Source organism: Triturus cristatus, chromosome 5_1 (assembly GCF_964204655.1).
Source record: "Triturus cristatus chromosome 5_1, aTriCri1.1, whole genome shotgun sequence".
NCBI lineage: Eukaryota > Metazoa > Chordata > Amphibia > Caudata > Salamandridae > Triturus > Triturus cristatus.
The window spans coordinates 450324397-450348532 of record NC_140587.1 but is presented as its reverse complement, the minus strand read 5'-3'; the positions used below and the strand labels follow the sequence as shown (position 1 = coordinate 450348532).

General features: G+C 46.5%; 2 protein-coding genes across 2 annotated transcripts in view; one reads left to right on the top strand and one right to left on the bottom strand.

Moving 5' to 3' along the window:
- Positions 1-24136, top strand: part of TMEM67 (transmembrane protein 67) — a 1162308-nt gene that overhangs the window by 101904 nt on the left and 1036268 nt on the right. The window lies entirely within an intron of this gene.
- The window catches only part of LOC146831047 (uncharacterized), a 498359-nt gene that overhangs the window by 101036 nt on the left and 373187 nt on the right, over positions 1-24136 (bottom strand). Inside the window, exon 7 of the mRNA XM_085605279.1 lies at positions 7744-7918. The gene's annotated coding sequence lies outside the window, so the exon portion shown is untranslated. The remainder of the gene's footprint in view (positions 1-7743; positions 7919-24136) is intronic.

Genomic DNA, 24136 nt, shown 5'->3' with positions numbered 1-24136 from the left:
TACAACGCATACTACCATTACAACGCATACCATTACAACGCATAATATTACACTACACTATCCAACACTTACCCTACTGTTGCACCCCCTGGAGTTAGAATAGTAATTTTTACCCCTATACTATCCAACACTTACCCTACTGATGCACCCCCTGGAGTTAGAATAGTATTTTTTACCCCTATACTATCCAACACTTACCCTACTGTTGCACCCCCTGGAGTTAGAATAGTAATTTTTACCCCTATGCTATCCAACACTTACCCTACTGTTGCACCCCCTGGAGTTAGAATAGTAATTTTTACCCCTATACTATCCAACACTTACCCTACTGATGCACCCCCTGGAGTTAGAATAGTAATTTTTACCCCTATACTATCCAACACTTACCCTACTGTTGCACCCCCTGGAGTTAGAATAGTAATTTTTACCCCTATACTATCCAACACTTACCCTACTGTTGCACCCCCTGGAGTTAGAATAGTAATTTTTACCCCTATACTATCCATCACTTACCCTACTGTTGCACCCCCTGGAGTTAGAATAGTAATTTTTACCCCTATACTATCCAACACTTACCCTACTGTTGCACCCCCTGGAGTTAGAATAGTAATTTTTACCCCTATACTATCCAACACTTACCCTACTGTTGCACCCCCTGGAGTTAGAATAGTAATTTTTACCCCTATACTATCCAACACTTACCCTACTGTTGCACCCCCTGGAGTTAGAATAGTAATTTTTACACCTATACTATCCAACACTTACCCCACTGTTGGACCCCCTGGAGTTAGAATAGTAATTTTTACCCCTATACTATCTAATACTTACCTTAAATGTAATTTAATATTATGCGTTGTAATGGTATGCGTTGTAAAGGTAGTATGCGTTGTAATGGAAATGCGTTGTAAAGGTATTTTTGAAAAATGCGTTGTAGTGTCATGCGTTGTAATGTCATGCGTTGTAATGGATTATGCGTTGTAAAAAATGCGTTGTAAGTGCATGCGTTGTAAAAGTGTGCGTTGTAACGTCATACATCCCAAACAAACACATTGCATTATTAGTAGTGATATCACCTAGGATACAATTCTTTATGGAGAGCCAGCAAACCCTAAAACAGTGTGATGGAATAGCAATATATAAAAATGATACTGAAAAAAAGTTACTTTTGGAGAATTATTTTTTAGGTGGATCTTATCCAATTGCAAGTCTTCTTCAGCTATAATTGGCTGTAAATGAATATGTAATATTGAAAACTGAACCTGAAAGTAGGACTTATCATGGATGGCCAGTGCCTCTACTTCTAATTGCCATGATACTCTTCGTAGTGACTACACAAAATGACAAGAAGAAATAAGGGGTGAGCATTGAAGTAATGCGAATAGGATGCATTTATTTTTCTATGACATGATTGTTTTGATCAGTGGCCAAATAATAGGGTGACTCCTGAAACAAATAATTTGCTATAAATGGGTAAACAAGCATATTAAATAATTAGGAGTGATATCACACTGGTGTACACTTATTTATACGGCACCAACTACTGTGGTCTTCTACCAACAATGACAAATCAAACATTTTGTATGGTGTGTTGACAGGCCCAGAGTAGGAAAGTGTTTATTATACTTAGTGAAAAAATACATTCATATTTACAATCCAAAACATAAATGTGAGTTGTGTGCAGAAATCCCACCACTGTGATGTCTGTATTGATATTATGCCAGTCATTTTCCTATGGATATACAGGTTGACTTTGAGTTATTTTGCAAAAAAAGTTAGTCCTATTTGTACACCGTCTTTACTGAAAGGCTGAGAGGAGAGCCCAGACCGAGTGCCTGGTTTTTGTACTCACTGAGCTCCTGATGATGGTTCTTGTCTCATTCTTTCAAGCCTCCCTCTTCAGTGGGCAACATATTTCGACCCTCATGAATGTCTTTGAATGGGGGGGCATTAATCCCTTTGCTGGACTAGGGGCTACTTGTTGGTTCCAAAGTTATGCTGTTCTCCGTTTGTCTCACCCATGTATGGGTTCCCTGTCTGTGTTAGATAGCCTTGTTTTCTTGGGAGATATCTCTTGTTTTCTTGGATGTGACTGTATAGTCCGTTACTTTGTGTTACCTGTAAGTATGATCCATGTTTCATCCATATCTAGGCAGTGATGTGTTCGCTGTCAATGAGGGTGCTGTAATTTCTCAGATAAAAAGGATGAACAACAGTTGGAAGAAAACTTTTGAGAGCTGGCAAATTCAAGTCCAGTGGCCTGCTCATTGCTCAGGTTCTTTTGGCACTGGAAGTTGAAGATTGTATGGTATCTTTCTGCTTGCAGGAGGCATATTTTCACATATTGATCCTGCAGTCCCACACAAGGTTCCTGAGTTTTGTTGTAAGGTCCACATTCAGCCCCTTCTTCACAGTGATAATGTGTTCTTCTGTGCCTCTCCCTGTGCTTACTATGCCTGCCTCTCGTGGCGGACCTCCTCTACCAGTTGGTGGGGTAGGTTGTCCTGACCCATCACTGCATACCTTGAGTTTGAGTGAGGACACTTGAGCTCCTTCCAGTTGCCACTGGGGTTAGTCAGTGTCATGTTATCTGCGTGTTGTTCCTCCACCAAGTCCTCTTATTCCAAGAGGTGGTATAGGTTTGTCCCTTATTGTGCTGAAAGAAATCTCTTGAGGGCTTTTCCATCTGAGGTCTTCCAATTTGCTTTGCCACTGGCGCAGCAGGACTGTGGTGTGGGCACTGTCAATGTATACATCGCACCCTTGCTGGATCATCCATATCTATTCAACTTGCCTATAATGATTTGTTTTCTGAAGGGACTGACAAATATTTTTCTTCCCATGCCCTTTGTCAAGCGCCACTGGGACCTACACCTAGTTTTGAGTTTTTGGATGGGCGTTCCTTTTGCGCCCTACGCAGTTCTCCGCTGCTCTTACTAACTCTTAAGACTTTTTTCGTTTGTATTACCTCGGCAAGGCACATCAGTGAGTTGCAAGCTCAGAGTGTCTGCCTGCTATTCTCATGCTTCTTCAGGGCAAGCTTGTCTGCAGGACTAAAGTGTTTTTTCTCCATATGGTGATAACCCCCGTCCATTTCCCCTGACACCTTTTAACCCCACATCCCATCCCTCCAAGAAGGAGTGGTTAGACCAGCTGGGGGGTGTCAGCTGCACCAAAGAGATTGTTTTACAACCATCTCTTCATAGGGCAACAAGAAGGGTAAAGCAGTCTATAAGAGAATTTTGTCTCACTGGAAAATGTTATGCATAAAAATATGCTATGCTTTTGTGAAAAGGGAAATGTCGGAGGTAATCTGGACCCTTTCCACCATGGAAAAGTCTTCCACCTGAGTATCTGCCATGGGCATTCCTGTGTCTGAGATCTGTCATGCAGGAACATGTGGTTACCTACACGAAACATTGTTTGAACTCGGAGGTGAGAAGGGCCAATTACCATGTTCTGTCCTACCAGATTTCCTCATCTGACCTACCTATAGACCCACCACCTAAGAAGGGTACTTGCTTGGGAATGTATTCGAAGGTTGAGGAATCTGCAGGTAGATGTTTCCAACAGGAGTAAAATATATTTACCATTGGTAACCATCTTTTTGGTGTAAACTCTCTCTACCTCCTGATTCCTCACTGATCCCATCCATCTTCCCTTTCTGAAAGAGGTTTATAGGCCTCATTAACAAGGTTGTAAATTGGATTGCTGCACTGTCACATCAATTGATGTCATTCATTTGTCTCTACCTTCAATGGCATAGAATAAATGGAGGTGAAACAGACGTCCGGGTGCTGGGTTGGTTACCCATATGGCACCAGTGACATCATTTCAACCCAGGTTCCTGCGTCAACATAGAACCAGTACCCCTGACTGGTGCAAGAGAGCGATGTCAGAAGTTTCCAGATCCAATGTAGTGCCTGGGTATTCAAAATGTGAGAAATCAGTGGGTAGATAGTGTCCACCAGAAAGATTCTTACCGACGTAAGTAACTTTTTCTTATCGATCTGAAGCACCTCCTGGAAACTTAATCCATTTTGTGCCCACGGCAATCATGTTTGTACCACCACCACAGCAATGTAACTGTCCTAGTCCTACTTCGTGACAGCATCCTTTCAAATACTGACTACATTGCCCTCACTTACCATTCTCACTATATTTGACCTTCAAGTGGTTTACAACATGTTCCTTATTCAGGAGAATTCACTTAGCCATACGAGTTGTCCAGAACCTTCGTGTGATGTTTCAAAGGCTATCATCTCCCACAATCCTCTTAAGTATTCACATACTCACATAATCATGATCATCCTCTGACACCACAGCCTGACCTTCCACTTTTATGCTAATTGCATGCAATTTTAATGAGAGGTTACAGCCTATGTGATCTACTAAGTGTGCACCCTACTGTCATATCGTATTGCCAAATAACCAAGGCAAGATGTTTTTTTGAAATGTTGATCAACCATGCTGAAGCGAATGCATACATGGGGAGTCTGTCAGTGCCAGCTTTTGGAGAAAAAAAAATGTCAGCATCTAGTTGCTTTTGAGTGCATTCACCATCTTGAAGATTACCATAGGATATCTTTTTGTCTGAATCAGGATAACTGTCTGAAATCTTAAATCTTATTGTTGCTAAACAGAAACAATGGGCCGATTGATGCCCAGCAAACATTCACAGTGCAGAATGTCATGTAGTATTGGCACAATGTCGATAGAGAGCATAAAATGTTGTTGTTTCCTGCACCACTCATGTCAATGGTCGGTTATGGTGAATTCACTCCAGAAATGCATACTAATTAATTTTTTTTCCGGGAAACAAATGTGGGTCTATCAACATGGCAGAATTATGAATGCACGGGCAACTCAAGAACACAACATATGGCAGACGTAATGTTCTATAATCCTGAAATATTTTATTTACATTTTTTATTTTTAGAGAGCAGAAATAAATACAATATACTTTTATTTAAAAAGAAGCAGGAATTAACCAACCTATTTTCCTGGGGCAGGGCGCTGTCGCCTCTGTGTGTGAGGGGCTGCCGGGAGGAGGGCACGTTCTTCCACATCTTGTGGGAATGTCCGCACATAGTACCTTTTTGGACCAGGGTGACGGACACTATGGTGAGGGTGGTGGGTGCGCCGGTCCCATTGGAGCCCAGGTGGCTGCTACTGCTGATCAAGGGAGACACGGAATGGTCCAGGTATCACGAAATCTGGCTGGCTACAGCGGCTGGGGTGGCCAAACGGAACATTGCGAGCGCCTGGGGGGCGGTTGCGCCTCCACAGTGGGACCAGTGGCTCAGGGACCTGGACTGGTGTCAGAGGGCGGAGGAAACGGTCTATAAATCCAGGGGCTGTGTGAAGAAATGAAGGAGGGTGTGGGCCCATGGTGCAGATTCCGAACCTTCGGAGGCGGGGGGGGGGGGCAGCTGTAGCGGGACCTTTGGGTAACTCTCCCGATCCTCAACTCTGTACTGTAACACTGTTGGTTTATGTGCCTTTTGATCACTGCTTTGTCATGCATATGATCTTGAGCGATGTTAATAAAAAAAGATGTTTTAAAAAAAAGAAGCAGAAATTTATGTGCTAATACATGTTAATAAATATATATATATTTTTTTAATAACTTTATTTACCAGTTTCATGAGTATAACAACGCATCATCAATATCTTACACATTTAAATAATGACCGTGCCAATGAAGCAGGAAATAACTCGCTGGTTCCACACACAAATCTAGTTCTAGCAATATTCTGCTCTAAATGACCATTTAAATCGAATATTATGTGAGCGACACTCCAACCTGTCATCATTTCTATCAACCTTTAAAGAGTTCCCAAAAATAAATGCATGACCTGATTAATAATTCCATTTCTGTACCCTAGAGGCAGTGTGATAGTTGCTCAGCCCACCCCAGTTGTTACAAATCCAAGTTCGAGTTGTGTGGCAGGTTGTGACTGTGCTGCTGACGTAGATTGTTTGAAAGGGCCCCAAAATGTCCCTAGGGATGCTAATACATGTTACGTACAGAATTTTATGTGCAAAGAGGCGTATCAAAGTGCAATAATGATTAGCCCATCAAACCATAGTTTGAATACCAAATCCCATTTGATAATGAATTAAAATGCGTTATATAAAAAGTGCATTTTGTGCATACAAAGTGCTCCGTGCAACGTGCACAAATGGTTCGAAAATATCCCTCAATGACGTTTACTGCAGCTTCTATACCCCCAGACTACAAATCAGATATATGAGAAACATGTCTTCTGTTATAGGATTGTTAGCCTTCAATATGTTCCAAATTATGCCTTATACCATCAAACCCCCTATCCACTTAGCGTACGCCTCTTTAAATTTTATACTACGTAACATTTTAGTTTTCCAGCCCTACATTGATGGAATAAAGCTGGCTCTCTAATTCTGTAAGATAAAGGAACGTGCAATTGTCAGTGACATAGATACTTAATACTGTCCTCCCATATGTAACTCCTGGCTTTCTTTAGAGACCCCAAACACCACTAGACTTGCCTCAGTAAGTACTGTTGACTGTAGAGCCTGGCTAATGACCTCAAATAATTCCAGCCAAAATTTGGTAGGTTGCAGGCAGGAAAAAAAGTAATGGAGCCATCCTCCTGCACTTTGTTGATGACATTGGAATCAGTTCTCAAATACCAACTGATATAGTTTATGGAGAATCTCTTGGGGTATAATATGCAATCCAGCGAATTAATAGTGACCTTCTATTGTTGTTTGCAGCTCGTGGAGATTTATATTCAATCTCTGAAATCGAGTACAAGTCACTTTCAGATAAATTGCATTTTGTTTTTTCCAGAACACTGAACAAAAATCTAACAATATGCTCTTTTGAGTACTGGTTATGAAGCAGTCTGTACCAGTTTCCTATCCCTGTCAATGTACTTTTTACCAGTGCACGACTAATAGGGTGCTGCCCTTGACTATCACCTTGGATATTGGCTGTCAAGAAATGCACTATCCGTCCAAAACTGACGAAAAAAAACACTTACACTGTTCCCCGCTCCTGGCGATGAGCTCCTCCCAAGTAATGACATTACTCCCTTGAAGAAAATCCCCGAGGTTTTAAAAACCGATCGATTTCCAGAACCTGATCTCCCTATCGGATAGCAATAACTTTAAGAATTTGCCCTCCTAGAGCTCTAAGAAAGAACAATCGATACAAAACTGATATGATTTACTGAAGGCGCTAATCCGTCCTCTGATCTCCATGAGAAGTTTGTGTGTGGTCTTTTTGGGTAGCTCTGCGTTTTGTTAAACGCTGGTAATATTATTGCGGATTACTGCATCATTTTAATTAAAAAGAAATTATCTACTGCCCTGCTCCCATCTAAATACCTTGCTAGCATATCCATTAATGCCGCTTGATAATAACTGCATATGTGGAAGTGCTAATCCACCCTGTACTTTTTCCTTTGGTGTCTTTTTATTCGTACATTGGAAAGAAGAAATATAAGCAATGGTAAAACCGACATTTTGATCATTGCCTAATTATGGTCCATCTTTCAAATAGTTATTAATTTTTCTGAGCCTGATCTCATAATTCAGACGAAACAAATGAGTAAAATTGTTTGTGACAAATATCCCAAGGTACTTTACGGGGGTTTGCAACCTCGCTTGGGACTGAAATGAGACTGGGAGATTCGCAGCTGCCACATTATAAAAAAAGGAGTTTTGTTTTATTTTGATTTATCTTATAGCCTCCTATACCTGTGAATTTGTCTGTCCTCTGCTGTCATGTGTCCCTCGGAGGCCTCTCAGGATCGGCTCGTTGCTCAAATGGGTCCACCTATTGACAATCTCAATTCCGGAATGCCGTCATGGCACGGAAGTTTAAGGGGGTCAATCGTGGGAAGGAAAGGATGGTAACAGCGGGGAGGCAGACCTGTAAAGAGAAAGCACTATTCATATAAATACTCTTCAACAAACACCTTAACACTTCTGTATACTACACTGAGATTACGGTCTCCTAATATACCTGTGAAATAAAATAACAAGATCTTGTAATGGTTCATTTAAAAGGATGAATAGGTTTTCATCAAGAACCTTCAAAGGGATACCATCACATCTGTGATCATGGTTGGCTTAACTCCAGGTTCCCAAACATAAGATACAGAAATGATGTGAATTTGCACTTCACAAGGGAGGAAGGATGGGCTTAGGCAGCAACCTCTCTCTTTTTACCCCTGCTATAAATGAACAAAAGAACAAACGGATTTCAACACACATATGGCTGTGTTATTCGGGCACACTGGACTTCATCCCCAAAAGAAAATGCGGGTTAAACAACACTCTGTACATAGGGGTATGGCCACTGTAACGTACTCGGAAACATAAGGAAATGTTTGGTCAGACAGTATACCTCCCGGTATATCGACAGTCTTTGGATGCGCAGTACACACTAGACTTCTGTATTCCAAACTGCGCTATTTAGGACAGGTTCGTAACCCTCCATACAATCGGGGCCTTTGGGTTAGCAGAAAAGGCAAGAGTAGTAGGTACCAGACTTGAGAGGTGACTGAAAAAGAACAGGAGCGGTGGTGCCAACGACACCCTTACCCCACCGGATACTACGAATACACGATCCTCCTTTCTGGCATACACGAACTCCCAACCTGGAATAATCTGAAGCGTCTTCTCGTTAAGACTGGGCTTTTCAAGTCTTCTGGGAATTCTTCTCATGTCACATCCTGTGTGCGCGCGCGCGACACTCCTCACAGGCTCATGGGAGTTGTAGTTCCTGATACTGTTGTGAGGGCTCACATTCCAGGCATCACGGGGCTACGGGATTCTCCTATTGTATCCGTGCACAAGCCACCTGCAAAGCCTGATAAATGAAGGCGCCCCGCTCCCAAAACTCCTTCCGCCCCATCTGGCTTGGTGAGTAATGAGCGGTCAGTCCCAGACACATAACACTCTGCATAGCCCTCTTTATGTTTAACTCGTCTGGTTGCAGATAGAGAATAATGTCGTCTGCAAAAAGCTTAAGCCTGGCTATCCCCTCTATTGGTGCCCTCATGCCTCATTTACGTATTTTTTCTGCCAAGGGCCCAATAAAAAATTTAAATACAATTGGGGAGAGAGGGCATCCTTGACGTGTACCTCTCTTTATTAAATTGGTGTCGGCCATCCTAGAATTTACCATTACTTTGGCTTGTGCACTCTGGAATAAATTTTACAGCATTGAGGTGAACTGAAAGTGGAATCCGAACCTTTACAGGCCCAAAAATAGGGCATATCAGTTCACAAGATCAAATGCTTTTTCAGCATTGATGATCATAATTAATGATTTTATTTGATTATTTGAAAAATATTCTATTGCCTGCATTAAAAACTGGGTGTTTGCTGACATAAGACAGCCTGCGGCAAATCTGCACTGATGTTTATGGATTAACTGTTGTGCAGCAGGCATTATTCGAGTTGCCCAAACTAATGTTTGTAGTCTGTATTTAAGAGGCTAATGGGTCTGTGTGAGTTCACATTCTTCAGATTCTTACCTTTCTTAGGGAAGCTTACCATGGTTGATTCCTTAAAAGAAGCATGAACTCCCACCCTTTTTTAATTAAGTTAAAAAGCTCAGCTAAACAGGGGCCAAGTTCTCTGCGTTTTTTTTGTTTTGTTATTCTAAGGGAAATCCATCATTCCCTCGCCATACCATTAGGCATTTTTGAAAGGCCTCATAGATTTCATTAGGAGTGAAAGTATCCTAATCTTCAACATCTCAAGAGAAATAGTACATACGGTCTCCTTTCTTAGGCACCTTTGCACCCATCGTTGCTAAGGCGCCAACTGCATCTCTAGCTCCACATTGGATAAACACTTCAACCAGGGGCGGCTCCTCAGTTATGGCGGAGGATCAGGAGGAAGGCGTCGTCGGTCGGAGTAGGTAAGTGCATGTTTCTTTCTTTCTTTATAATTCCTTTTTTGTGTTGTTTGTGTTCTCCCGCCCCACTACTTCACAATACAAGTGGCCGCTCCTGACTTTAACCAATCCCTGTAAACTGTCAACTAAAATCCTACCCACAAAGACACCATGCCAGCTTTTCCATCACAACCATCCTCCTCCCTTCCCATCATATCTTTTTTTTCTTTTCTTTTTTTATGGAAGTGCCCCCCTCCCACCCCCACCTCCAACCAACACGCCCACCTTCGGCAACCCCCGTGACTCCCATGGGCAGCTTCGATTCTCAGCAAGGGGGGAAATTGCCCTCCTTACTCCCCTGCCACTCATGTTGTATCGTGCCTGGGAATGGCACTTGAGGCCTACTGTCTGGTGGCGTTCACCACTCCTCCACCTGTCTAAATGAAGCTCTGATTTAGGCCTTGATACAAGACTAACACAGCAGTATTAAACATCCTAGCACTTATACACATGGAGTATTTTCCATTAAACAAAACAGGGCAGAGCTTTCCCATTGAGAGAAGCAGAAGGGAAACTATAAATGGTAATGTACAAATGATAGGTCCAGCACAACTTTTTGATCTCCTTTTTCCCCAGTGGTGGACAAATAGTTGTCTCAAGGGAACCATTTAATATATTTGATAGTTTCCCAACCATCACATCTTCGCGATACATATAGGCCCGGATTAGAGAGATAACAGTTTTTTCAGATTTTTGTGAACCTTTTTGTGTGCCTGTTTGGGACATTGACACAGATCCTTTAGATCAAATATTGAAATACCCACCTTTTTGTAGCTACTAAATTATCACCCAATGAAGTAAAAATTGTGTTTAATCAGAATTTATTTTAGCATGAAACATAGTTTAGAACATGTGTTACAGAGAACAGCATGTCATCTGTGTTATGCAATTTGGTCATCATTTAGCAGTTGGATGAGTGGAGATATTCATAAGTATATGAGTTCTGGTTTGGTAGTCTTTACTGATACATAACCAAGCTATGACGTAGTGTTGTGCCTGCCTTGGGCTTTGTGAAGGAACTGCTATTTTGAAAGTCTGTCAGTTGTGACAAATATACTGTATCGTATTTTTTACTTGGGAGATCTTTGTATTTTTATTGTATGTATGTGCTTCTACTTATCTCCAATATATATATTAGAACATTGGAAAGCTTAATTGAAAGCAATGGAGTGCTCAGGGCTTCTAATGGCCGCTAGAGGCTGGAACTCCAACATTCCAATGTTGTCACTCACAGCTTTTTCTGTGAACAAAGGCAATCCCCTCAGGCTCCGTGAGCCCCTTGTTTTATTTGTTAGAACATTCTTTCCTCTAATGGCGGAAAGTTCAAATCGCCTTATAGCCCTCCGTAGTTAGGCAATACTGGCATTAAAGACCTGCTTCTGTGATAAAAGCCCTCGCCGAATACACCTCTGTGGGCCTTTAATGACCGGTATAGCCCTCTCCGGTGGGCTGTAATAGAAAAGGTTCATAAGTTTTAGAGTTCATCTATTCAGGGAGATCATAAGGAACTAAAATCTGTACTTTCTTTTATTTATTTATGTATTCCTTTGCGCGGTGTGTCAGTGTGCTTTACAATGTAACACTAGAAAAGCATTTTCTCTTTCCATACTATTACATAACACCGAGAAAATCAATAGCAGTTACTTGAGAAAAAGGGAAGGGCTGGTGCAGGCGACAAAACCAAAACAGATTTTGATGTCATTTGGTAAGGTTGAGTTTTCATTGCTATACAAAGAAAGTGCAGCAGAACATCATCAGCTGCAAAGAGATGATTGCAAAGATAGTGAGTGAATGGCTGAGTTTTCCATTTCTCCCTAAACTACATCAGATTGTACGGGGTGCTGGAGAGCCTGGCTACAAGATGGCCACCACTCTGTGAGACTCTGCAGGCTGAACGGACACTCCATACTTTATCCGATTATCTAAGCGGCATAGACGCAGATTAACGTGTGGGAGAGATTCCATATTTATTGGCGCCCGGGCAGTGCCTGTCCCGGGATGGCAAGAGCGAAGATTGCAAGACAGGACTGGGCTGCCGGCATGGCCTGCGGACCTGGTTCAGACGAACTACGCTGAGCAGGTTGCGAGGCACTGGGCGGGAAGCCCTCCTGCATGAAAAGAGGACCGCAGGAAGCAGGCACGAGGGACCTGGCTTGGTGAGCAGCCCCCCACAGATGTGAGCGGTGATCGCTGGGAGGGTTACGAGAAGCTGCGGAAGCCAGTCTGGTGGCATGACGAGAGGGATTGACTTTGCGGCCAGAAGAAGGGCGCAACAGGCCTCATTGAGGGTGCCTGGTGGAAGCCGGGACAAGAAAAGGCAGTGGAAGTGAGGCCCAGGGTTCTCCCTAATCTGTGGCAGCAACAGCGGAAGATCTGGGAGCACCGGTAAGTGCCTGTGCGGATTCAGGCATAGAGGCGGGTAGGCACCTGAGCGAGACGCGTCTGCAGGTGAGAGGTCCCAGGAGCACAGAAATCGAGGCCTGTGCGGCGGGGACTTGCGAGTGGTGGCCAGATTTGTGGGGGAGCGGGACCCTGAAATGGAGAGCGGGCCGAGAGAAGCCACTCGAGACCCCGCCGAGAAGGACAATGCAGCTGGCGTCCGATAGACTGAAAGGGCCCTGTTGGCAAGTGGAAGGCGGGCCTATTGGAGGGCAGCAGACCTGGCGGATCCCCTGGAGGTAGGCCGTGATCGAAGGAGGCCTTAGGGGCTGCCAGAAGGGACTGAAATACCTGGAGGTGCTTGGGCCGCCATCCCCCCATCAAAATTGAGGTCCCGGAATTGGCTGTGGTGCTCTGGTGGTGGGCTCGCTCATGTGAGAGTGGAGCAGCAGTGCAACAGTACCTCACAACTATATATAGGGGTGCCATTGGATGCGGGGACCCCCTCCCACGCTGCCTGCATGGTAGGACGTTGTCACTGCATTGATAGCCTGGTGCTGGAAATGCTGCATAGCTGGTGGGGGCTGCTGCCCTGGTGAGGCACCTCGGGCTGTTCTGTCGGTGGACTCTTCGGCACGGTGCATTTTGGTGGCCCCTGACCAGGCATTACTGGACGAGGACTGCAGCTGCTTCGGGAGAATTCGGGCAGACACTGCCAACATGGGGAAGTCCGATTGTTAGACCTGGTACCATTGAGGTGAATCTCCCTTCCATTTTTTGCTGTTATCTCCTCTGTTTTTGATATGTTTTTGCTGGTTAGACGCTTTGGGCGCTGTGCCACTGCTATTCAGTGCCACAGTGCAAGTGCTCCCTATGTTAAATTGATGCAATGGATTAGTGACTCCATGATTTGGCTTATTTGATTTACTTGTCAGACCCTAGTACAGTGCACCATGTGTGCCCAGGGCCTGTAGATCAAATGCTGCTAGTGGGCTTGCAGCACTGATTGTGCCACCCACAAAAGCAGCTTGTAAAGTGCGTCTCAGGCCTGCCATTGCAGAGCCTGTGTGCAGTTCAGTACTGCCATGTCGACTTGGTAAGTGCACTCACTTACCAGTCCCTAAACCTTCCCTTTTCTACATGTTGGCCACCCCTAAGGTAGGCCCTAGGGCAGGGTGCATTGTATGTGAAAGATAGGACATGCCCAGGTGTGTGTAGCATGTCCTGATAGTGAATTACAGCCCATTTCCTTTTTCACTATTGCAAGGCTACCTGTCCCCATAGGCCAGAATGGGTAGTTTGATTATAACACCTTATAATCCTAACTGACCCAGGGAACATGGTAAGGATTGGAGTTTAGTATGCCTGAACTTAGTGAAGTTGGTTTTAACATTCTGTGTTTGGAAAATACCACTTTTAAAATGTAGGTATTTTCTTACCTAACCATCCAGCATGCCTCTGTGAGGTTGTGTATTGCATGTCTGTGAGTGACAGGGCACCTGGGGAGGCTCCAGGAGACAGGGTGAGTCAGCACACGGCTGAATAGACCTATCTGCATGTAGAGTGGTGAAAAGGGTAGCACCTGGGCCTGAATAGGGCTGTGCCTGCCTTCCACAATGCTGGCTCCCCCTCCTGTGGTGTGTCTGAGGACCCTGGCCCACACTGACAAAGGGAGAAGGTGTACACTGGCAGAATGCACCCAGAACTGGTTTGGACTAGGTACAGGACCCTCTGCCTTCAGAGGACAAAGGATTTACTGATAAAACTATTGGGGCCTAGACCCCAGGACATTAGATCACTTCTGGGAAAACAAGACAAACCTTTGCCAAGGAGAAGAACCAAGGAAGCTGCAGGAGTTTGGATTGTCCCTCTGCCAGTGTGCTGTTTTGCTGGGTTGGCCTGCAGTGGTTTCTTTATTGCCAAGGAAAGGAGAAGGAACTTTTTTTTTTATATAGTAAACTTTATTGCATTTATAGTTATCAATGCCAACGCAAACTTACAGCGGTAGAAGATCAACACATTAATCAGGTGAGGTATAAGCAAGTTATCAAGGCTGATGCTCACAAAACACAGAATAGATAGACCATTATAGGAGGACTAGTACTATCTCTTACGTATTCGGATCACTCACGGGGGAAGTAGATTGAACCATTTACCCCGTACTCTGCCAAACATCTCTGGGCAACCTCTAGCCGCAAAAAGGGGCTCCTCCTGGGCTCCGCACCAATCCACCCCCGCCTCCAGCGCCGCACAGTGGGTGGTCTGGCTTGGGACCACAATGCGGCAATGTCCCGCTTCGCTACCGCCACCGCCGTTCCCAGTAAGCGTTTATCTGCCTGGGATCCGTCCAGGCCATCCAGCACCCCTAGCAGTAGGCGCAGCGGATCGTGGGGAACCACCCAACCCAGGGCGCCCGTGAGCTCCGCTTCCCCTCCAAAACGGCTCAATAACGGGGCATTGCCAGACCACATGAAAGAAGTCCGCAGAGGTGTGAGAGCAACGCGCGCAAGCTGGGGAGGGCCGCATATTAGCTTTATATAGACGGACTGGAGTGAGGTAGTCCGTATGAAAGAAGTAAAAGTTGGGTAAGGCGAAGTTTGGAGGAAGTTGTCAGGGTCTTAGGTGCCATAAGGGCATCCCTCCAGTCCTCCTCCTCCAGGGGGCCCAACCCCCCTTCCCACCGGGTGCGTAGGTGGGCAAGAGACGCAGGACCATTGTTGACCAGGGATCTGTAAATCCTGCCCCCCCCCCCCCCTTCTCTGCCAAGGTTCCCCATCATCACCTGGGCCTCCAAGGGACTGAATTCTGGAAGGGTAGTGGGGGCAGGGATGTGCGCCTGGAGAGTGTGTCGAAGTTGGAGGTATTTGTAAAATTGTGAGGGAAGGAGAGAGTGACGCTGTTACAGGTCTGCAAAAGTTGTAATGTGGCCCCCCGCCAAGATGTCCCCGAAAAGCGAGATCCCAACGAGGTACCAACGCCGGAAGTCTCGAAGGGAGGAGATCTCCCTCAACCATGCTCCGTTCCACAAGGGCGTCTACCTGGTGAGCTTACGGTCCGACTGGACGTAGCGCAAAGCCGCGCGCCAGGCCAGGAACACCGACTTGGTGATGGAAGGAAGATCCCGCGGTACTGGATACCCATATAGGTGATCCTGGATCCGTGAAAAGTCCAGGGTTCTGAGTTCCACTTGGTACGCCGGATCAGACCAGCCACCTGTGAACCAGTCGTGGATCACGATAAGTCGTGTGGCTAGGTAGTAAAGGTGAAGGTTAGTGACCCCCATGCCCCCCTCATAGGGAGGGATGCGACAGTGCACTAAGGACATTCGCGATCTCCCGTTGCCCCACAGAAAGCGAATGAGGACACTGTCCATCTCCCGGAACCAGCTGCTCGGGAGGTGAGCAGTTTTGTTCTGTAGAATGTACAGAAAACGGGGAAGGACCATCATTTTAAAAAGGGCTCTACGGCCTAAGGGGTTAAGAGGGAGGGATTGCCACTTCTTAAGGTCCGTCTTGGCTCTGGCGACCAGGGGCGCAATGTTCAGGGCCCATTCGAGCTCCGGAAGGAGGGCGACCCACACTCCCAAGTATTTAAAGGACTGCTTACGTAAGGGAATATTTGTTTGCCAATCAAAGCATGACCGAGATGGGTGCAGAGGGACCAATGTAGATATCGCCGGGTTGAGCCGAAGGCCGGAGACCCGTTCGAACGCCGAGAGGACGCCCAGGCAGCGCGGACCAGAGTTTTCGGGGTCTGCTAAATACAAAAGGACATCATCAGCGTACAGGGCTATCTTATCGGTGTGACTCAGATCCCAGGTCCAGCCGCGGATGAGAGAGTCCTGACGGACAAGCGAAGCCAGAGGTTCCATCGCCAAGGAGAATAATAGCGGTGAAAGTGGACAACCCTGACGGGTGCCCCTCTCGATGGGAAATGCCTCGGACAGCACGCCGTTAATGAGGACCCGCGCCCTGGGTTGAGAGTAAAGAACCCGGACAAGGCGTCGGAAGAGGGGGCCGAAACCCATCCTCTCCAGCACATCGCCAAGGTAACCACAATCCACCGTGTCGAACGCCTTTTTAAAGTCTATGAAAAGCAATGCCAAGTATGGGGTGAGTCATTGCGAGGGCGAGATGGAGGCGGCGTATACAGTGCCGGGTACCCTGGCCAGGCATAAATCCGCACTGGTCCGAGTGGACCAGGTCGTGTAGGTGGGGCCGAAGCCATTGGGCCACCACAGTGGCAAATATTTTGATCTCCGTATTGATGAGCGAGATCGGGCGATAATCGGCACAGTCAAGGGAGGGTGGGTGTGTCTTGGAGAACGACAATGGTAGCCTCGTTGGCTTCAGGTGGGAAGGATCCTTCCTCCGCTGCGTGCGTGAACAGGGCCAAAAGATGAGGTACCAAGGTGTCGCGGTAAGTCGCATAGTATTCCTGCTGTTAAGAGAATAACCTATTTTTGAGCTATTTCTACTATCTTGAAGTATTATTTTTTTATTACAGTATTGTTGATTTTTGTCGTTTTGGTCTTGTGTTAAGTCTATATAAAGAATACTTATTTTTATAAAACCTGTGTGGTGTCCATCTGTAGTGTTTTCACTGTATTACTGTATGTGTTCACAAATCCTTTACACACTGCCTCTGAGATAAGCCTGTCTGCTCGTGCCAAGCTACCAAGGGGGTGAGCAGGGGTTATCCAGGAGTGTAATCCACTTTCCCTGACTAGAAGCCAGGGTCCCTATTTGGTCAAAGGTACCTACCTCTGCCAACTAAAGACCCCCAGTTCTAACACAGATGCTTGGCAGTCCAAGCTGGTTTTTGAGCAGCGCAAGCCACCAAGTGGAGCTGCACTCATGGAGGATGGACAGCAGGAGGCCGAAGTGGGGGGCAGGTCCTCTCAAGAACCAGACATTAGGGAAATGTTCAGAGATCTCAAGCAATTCCTCACAGCTATTGATAATAAAATTGACTCTCTAACTGACCGATTTAATCGGTTAAAAGAAGAGGTGTCTAACCATGACAAACGCATTGGGCAGCTAGAACAACGCACCTCCAAATTGGAGGACGAGGGGAGCACGACAATGGAGAAACTGCTCCGCATGGAAAAAGTTCTGGAGATAATCCGCAATAAAAATGAGGACTTGCAAGCCAGGTCAAGGCGGAATAACATGATGATTGTAGGGATTCCAGAGTCTACTGCTATGTCCCAGGTCGAGGACTACGTAGAGGAAATGCTGAGGGCCCTATTTGGAGAATCATGGTTACCTGTGTGCATAGTGGAGAGAGCGCATAGGTCATTGGGACTGAGACCTCTGCCGGGTGCGCTTGCCAGACCCATAATTGCCCATCTACTAAATCATAGAGACAGAGACACTGTGCTTAGGCTAGCGAGGGACCAGGAGATGGTTACCTACCAGGGAAACAAGGTGTCCTTTTACCCTGATTTCACCTTTGCGGTGCAGGCAGCAAGAAGGGACTTCATGCCGGTTAAGCGATCCTTACAAAAGTTGGATGTCAAATATTCTCTTCTTTACCCCGCAAAATTGTGCATATTCCATGCGGGTAAAACCTCCTACTTCACTGACCCAAAGGCAGCTGACAGATTTATACGAGACCTCCGCCCGGCCAAGTTGACTACACGATCAGAGAAGGATTCAGAGGACGGTAGCCACATCAGTGATAATGACTAACTTTGTTGGATGATGCTGTGCTATAGAGAGGGTCTTAAACCTGCGACTGCACAATGGTAAATGCTTCTGTGGTGAAACGTGAATACCCACACCTTTATTACTCTAATACCTGACTGGCTGTTGGTGATTGCTTTACTTTAGCAGCTGGTTGTAATCGGCCAGCTGCAAATACCCAGTCCTGCCACCCACCCTGCCCTAGCTGGTATGAGCCGGGCACCTAGCGATTCCCCTCGGGGACGATTCCTGTTCTCTGTTCAGATGGAAGCCCTAGTTGGCTTTGCTGAGGATGGGGGGCCTATATTCAGCCTGTTTGGGAGGCTGTAGTGGGAGCGTTTTTGGTTCTATTCGGGGTACTGAGATTGACGGGTTCTCAGTTTTTTTGCCCCTCACTCACTTTCTTCCTCCTTCCCCTTGTTCTGCGGACTTCCTCTCTCTTCTGTGCTGTTCAACGGGGCCATCAACTGCGAGGGCACACTTGATGTCGGGCGAATGGATGCATGCGTCCTGGTGATGCACGACTGATATAACTTTGAATGTCCGTGGCTTGAATGACGGGCGCAAGGCGAGACTAGTGACTGCACATTTGAATCGCCATAAGGTGGATATTTGCTACTAGCAGGAACTGCATTTGACAGAGCACACCTCGGTGTATTGGTGAAAAATATGTGGCCTGCTATTTGAATTACACGTGAGGGTTGCTATACTCATCAGGAGGGGGATTGCCTTGGCGCCACCGAATGGCCTTCTGCGATATGCAGAGGAGTTATGTGATGCTGGCGGGCACACTTGGGGTGGGGGGGCACCCAATCAGACTGATCTTAGTCTATGGCCCTAACGTAGATGACCCGGGATTTTTTAATGGAGGTTTGGAGGCTCATTAATTCTCTTGGGCCTGGGGAAATATTGTGGGTTGGGACTACAATGTAGTGGTAGATCCTCGGAAAGACCGGTTGAGTGGTTCCCGGCACCCCAACTCCACTCTATTATAGCAGACAATGAGCTAGTAGAAATGTGGCGATGTAAGAATGGGGATGGGGATGAGGGCACATGTGTGACCTCCGCTGGTCCATCCTGGTCGAGAATTGATTATTGGCTCACTTCCCAGGACGTGAAGGCCTGGGTCACTGCTGCCAGGCACCTACCTAGATCCCTATCAGACCCCTCCACAGTGCTCATGGAGTTCTCTTTGCCACAGTACCCAAGCAGGGCGTTCAGCTGGCGGTTCCACCAGGAGCCCTGGGGGACCAAGGGTTTAGGGAAACCATCAGGGTTGCAACAATAGACTACTTTGTATTCAATGAGGGCACAGTTGAGTCCCCCTTGGTACTATGGGAGGTGTTCAAGACGGTTATAAGGGGGGGGATTGTATTGCAAAGCAGACCGGTGTACTGCACTCGCTACGGGGAGAAATTAAACGCATTGAAGAGGAGATACAAGGTCTGGAGCGAGATTTTTTTTGTCACTAATGATGTAGAGGTATTGAGCCGCATCAGAGGCAAGATTGGAGATTTTGAGGAGGCAGCATTGCAAGAGACTCAGTATCTTGGTAGGGAGGCGAGTGGGAGGAGATATGGGGAGGAAGATCGGGCGGGTAAGACTTTGGCTGGCCTAGTCAGGAAACCCTGTGTGAGTGATTATATTGCGGAACTATGTACTTCCGAAAATGTGAAGGTTGTAGGTCAGGAATCAGTTCAGGCAGAAATTATCTTTTTATTCTTCTTTATATGAGGCGAAACAACGGAGGGCCCTCCCTGACTTTGGTGAGTTTTTGATTCAATACAGCTGCTTTGGCTTGGGGATGGGCATCAATGTTTTTTGGGCGAGCTGCTCACAGAAGAGCTTTGCCAGGAAATAAGGCTCCCAGTCTGGATGGCCTACCGGCAGTGTTTTATAAAGAATATGCAACACTAACTGCTCCGCACCTCATGAATATATGTTCGGGGAGTCACTAGAAAGAGCGCAGCTGATAAAGATCCGCAGAGTTGCGAATCCTACAGACCGCTGTCCTTGGTTAATCTGGGCAATAAAATTCTGGCCAAGCTCATTGCCTCGAGACTTCTTTCCCTGCTGTCCCTTGTAATGTGACCTGATCATTGGGCTTTGTCCCGGGTAGAGCCACAGCGCAGAACTTGTGCACTTTCTTTGTCACAATGCAGGAGATTGATCCTTTGCTGCAGGCGGCTTTTATGTTCTTGGACGCGACCAAGGCATTTGATTCTCTCGATTGGCCGTATTTATTTGCGCTTTTATCCGGCCTGGGGATTGGCACTAAATTCATTCAACTGGTTGACCTCCTATATTCAAGTCCCAGTCTGAGACTGCGGATTAATGGATTAATGGGGTGATATCTCCCCAGTTTCAGGTCTTCTGTGGGACGAGGCCGGGATGCCCATTATCCCCACTTCTTTCCGCCATGGAACCCCTGGCTGTCCGCCGCAGGCAGCACTATGCGCACCGGGGGCTGGCCTTCACTCCCCGGGTGATTCTTGTCTCTCTATATGCAGATGATGTCACACTATATGTAAAACGTCCGGCTGAGAACATTGATCCTCTGATTAGGGAATTCATCAGGTTTGGAGGGCTATCGGGGAATATTCATCAACTGGACAAAGTTGGTCATCTTCCGCTTACGGAGGCCATGGAGCATTTTAGATCAGAATTCCAGTTCTGCTGGATGGAGGGCCCGGTGGGAATATGACTAAGCCGTGATGTTAACGTGCTGTGATGATACAATTATGGCTGACTGATGGACTTACTGGAGACCCGCCTGGAAAGGTGGATGGAATTGTCATTGTCCCTGGCCAGCCAACTAGCCATTGTCAAAATGGTAATTCTGCCCAAATTGATTTATTTATTAATCTCCCACTCCCTCTTAACAGTAGCTTCAGGCTTAAATTACGCTCGAACATGATTACATTGGCAAGGGCCGGTAAAAAAACACCTTTGAGCAGGGTGGACTGGGTGCACCAGATAGGGATCTTTACTATAGTTGCGCACAGGCGCAATTAGCATTCCACTGGGTGTACCCCACGCAATTTATGGCGCACACTGCATCTGAACATAACCAAGCGGCGCCACATCCATTACATACTGTTCTTTACAGGACGCAGCCTAGACCGCGTGGACACTGTTTGCTGCACTGTGTGGGCGTGGCACAAGCTGCACCGGAGGGCGTGGCTGAGGTGCTATACGCCCCCTCTGTACTGCTAATTAGATATCCTGCCCTACCGTTTTCTGCGGATGCTGGGGCCTGTGCTAGAATGAGGAGACTTCAGCATACCACAATGGGAGATGTGTTCTCAGAGGGAGTCTTTATCAAACTGCACCAGGCCCTGGGGGGACCCCTAAGGTGTGTCAGGAATGGGAGATCCTGTTGGGTGTACCTGTATCGGAGGAACAGTGGGCATTCTGCTGTGTCTGACTAGAGAACTGTCCCCTAACTATAGGCTGCGTTGGATTCACTTTACATTTTTGCACAGATTGTATAGAACAACACAGGGGAAGTCTGATTGAGGATGCGCGATGCGTGAGGTGATTGGCCCCAGAGCGACTTTCCCGCATCTGTCTTAGGATTGCCCCGACATCAGTTACGATTGGGGGGATACCTTTGATGCAATGGTAGACCTGTGCCTGGAGCGAAAGCTTTCCCTCGACTGTGTTGCTGGTTTATGTTTGGAATGTCCCCGCAGACAACAGGAAATTCATTTCAATCCTTCTGCTGCTTGATAAACGACGCATAGCGATGTGCTGGGGACATGGTCAGGGTCATGTAGAGGACTGGCTCTGAAACGCAGTGTTCTGCCAAGGACCCTATGCCTGCCCAAGCACGTCCCAGAGATATCTGGGACCCACTGCAGACTTACCTGCAACAGCGTGCACAGGACAAGAGAGTGTCTCTCCCCTCTGCCCCCTCGCTGCCGAACAGACCTGACGAAAATGGAACAGATTGATGGCAGTTAGAAACGTATTGTCTGCACGGCATTGCCTGAGCAGGTCAACCTCGCCGCCTTCTTTTTAGGTCTCGCCTGGCGTGGGCTGCGCACATGTGCAGTCTTGCTGGCGAGATTTAATGATTTGGGGTATTGTCTGTAAAGGGCATTAAGCCCCGCCTCTCTTTTTCATTGGCCGGCGTCACCGTTTATGCTAAACGGTGGCCAGCCATTGGAAAAGAGCTGTTCGTGACGTTTACCTTTGGCTTTTTGAGCCGTCCCATTTGGACGGGCTGGTCTGCCTTCCTTGCGTCGTAAAAGGATTCTTATCTTTATGGGGCCATGTGTTTAAACACATGGCCCCATAAAGACAAGAGATCCTCTTTTTCACTTTCAGGACCGCGTTGTGTTTGTGTCTTTTCTCGTGATGTTGAGCAGCTCTAAGCTGGTCCCTTTTCTATTTTCATGCCCAGCTCCGGACAGTCAGGGAGTTAGTTCCGTCACAGGGGAAGATGGCGGCAGTGTGAGCTCCTGTCTCGGGGTTTTGACGACCAGTTTCTGAGCTCCAGATCGAGAGCAGTTCGAGGTCAGCTGTGTCCAAACTTCCATTCAGCTCTGTTCGATAGAAGAGGGAGACGCCGGTGAGATCGTGAAGCTGTCTGCACTGTTTGCCCAGCACAGTCCCTCAGGGACCACCTACCGCAGGGCTGGAGTCTCACGCATTCACCATCCTACCCGCCCGGCATCTGATGTCCGATAACCAGAGGGGGTAGGCGGCAATGGGTGGGACTGTTGTGCTGAAAAGCTGCTCCTTAAGAACTCCCAGAGAGAGGTTACTACATGTTGATGTTACTTGTGTTTGTCTTGCCTCCATGTGCAGTTTATTAAGGGGGGCTATTCAGGGCTGTTCTCAGAGGTGGGTACCCACCCATCCTGAAGTTGGGGCCTGTGGCTCAGGTGCCACACCCTCAGTGACTCCAGGGTGGGTGCGCGGTGTATCTGTTCACCCTTTGAATGCGAGACACAGAATCCAGCAATATGCTCTTCTGATGTCAACAAAGAAGAACAACCCCAATTCTAGTATAGATTATAGCATCCTCTCTTCGCTGACACCTTGACGCTACTCTTGAGCTTCGCGTTCCTTCGGCCACTCAGAGTCCTTGCTAGACCTGCCGCGGAGGTAGAAACGTATCTCCGCTATGGTACATCATCTTCCTAATAGCCTGAGCGAATTTCCGATACACGTCATAGATACAGCCCGGTCTTTACCCCTGCCGTCCGTTGATTCTGCAACTTTTCGGTGGTGGTTTTGTTTATTTTGATAGCTGATTAAGAATGTTTACGTCTCCTCTCTTGTATGCCCACAGGCCACAAGAGTAATGTTTTAGAGTGTTATAATAATTAATAAAGCATGTCCTGGGATCATTGCTTTAAATGCGCAATCACGGAGTATATGCACTTAAATTTGAAAGGGGAACACCTGCATTTCTCAGTAGGGATTAAATACTTTTAATTGGAGAGTACCAGCACTTCGTGTTAACAAACGGGACTTTGGGATAGTGTGTATCAGCATTTATGTATTTCAATTTCAGTCAGTGCCTGGGACTAACGTGACATTAGTCATCTCCTGCGTTGCTTCTCCCTGCTCATACCCCTAATGTAAACTTGCATGTCCGAGTGCCAGGACTCGGTGTTATTTATGTATGTCTAGTTGGGCAACTTTCACAGTGGTGCTTTTAGATGTCAAAACAAAAAATGCTTTGTTGTCAAAATGATGTGCTAAAGGCTCTACTAGTGAAAAAGTAAACACACAGTACCGATTTGTCTTTACTATACAGAACTTTGGGCTTCAAAAGTAACAATGCGCAGTAACCATCTGTTTGGAAGAAAAAATGTTTTGTTTCTCAGAGTGCCTAGCAAAAGTGGCCGGTCATATTAATTATTCTTGGTCGACTTTTCCTTTCGGTCTCCCTATGCTATGAATGTGTCAATTTATGTTCCTTGCTGTTGTGTTGCGTTAGCCGTATGCGGTGAGTACGAGCCCTTGGAATCTCTTAAACCAGTAGAGCCATCACGGAAGAGTGAGGTGTTCAAACAGCAGCTGAAAGTTCATTGGGAATATGGTTGTTCTCCTGGGGCATTTTTCACTGCACGCATTGCCAACAGGACCCCTTTTCCCC